We start from the raw sequence: 1,175 nt of genomic DNA, 5'->3' as shown, positions 1-1,175 counted from the left end.
CTGTTATATATATATATATATATATATATATATATATATATATATATATATATATATATATATATATATATATATATATATATATATATATATATATATATATGTTCTGTTATATTTCAAAACATTAAATTTGTTGAGAAAATTGTCATCATAATAATCATCATCGATTAAAATGATGATGATAATGACTCTGAATTAGTCAACATATTGATACTTTGTAAAATAAATTAGAAGAGAATGAATTGTTACTTTGAAGAATTAGGGACATTGAATCAAATTCTACGTGTTAAAGAGCGAGAGATGAATTACGAGATGCATGTAATTTGAAAAGTAGTGGTTCATTTATGTTTTTTTTAAGAATACTTTAATTTTTTGAAATATTATCTTCTACATCAATTTTACATCAATTTTAATGATTGTATATCTTTAGTGAGGTGTAGGAAAAATCAAAGTATTCAATTTTAATGGTTGTATATGTTTAGTGTGTAGGAAAAAACAAGCAATTCACATATTTTATAATAATCTCATGTATACATACCACAATAGCTATCTTTTGTAACCGAAATTAAACATTAATTTTATTCTAAATAAAATTGTTGTTGTTGGACTTCGAACCCATGACCTATATATATTAGAAGAAGACCCGTACGTCCGCACGGGTTCTATTATTTATAATTTTAAGTAAAATTGTATGGTTATAATCTTGTAATGATAGAATATGCAACTAATATATTGTGAAAGAGGAGGGTTATATTTACTCCAGGAGTAAGTTATTATAACTTACTCCATATCTAGACTATTGATTATTCTCAATCAAATGGTTAAAAATAATAAGTAATAGTTTTCTCTCTCCACATTTAATTACTTATTATTTTTAACCACTAGATTGAAAAGAATCAATGGTCTAGATTTAGAGTAAGTTATAATAACTTACTCATGGAGTAAATATAACCCTCCTCATTGTGAAATAGGAGCAAGTTGTCACCAAAATATTATATTCATAGGCAATATTAATGTCAACAACCAATACGTCTAATAACTATAAACATTTACAAATCATACTTAATTATAATCCTAGAAGGTCTCCATCAAAGATTTTCCGCCAAAACCTTTTTTTTTAAATAATTAATGATTAATTAATAATAAATATAAATAATTATTAATTTCATTATGAT

Source organism: Vicia villosa, unplaced genomic scaffold, assembly GCF_029867415.1.
Source record: "Vicia villosa cultivar HV-30 ecotype Madison, WI unplaced genomic scaffold, Vvil1.0 ctg.000896F_1_1, whole genome shotgun sequence".
Classification (NCBI taxonomy): Eukaryota; Viridiplantae; Streptophyta; class Magnoliopsida; order Fabales; family Fabaceae; genus Vicia; species Vicia villosa.
This window is presented reverse-complemented; position numbering follows the sequence as displayed.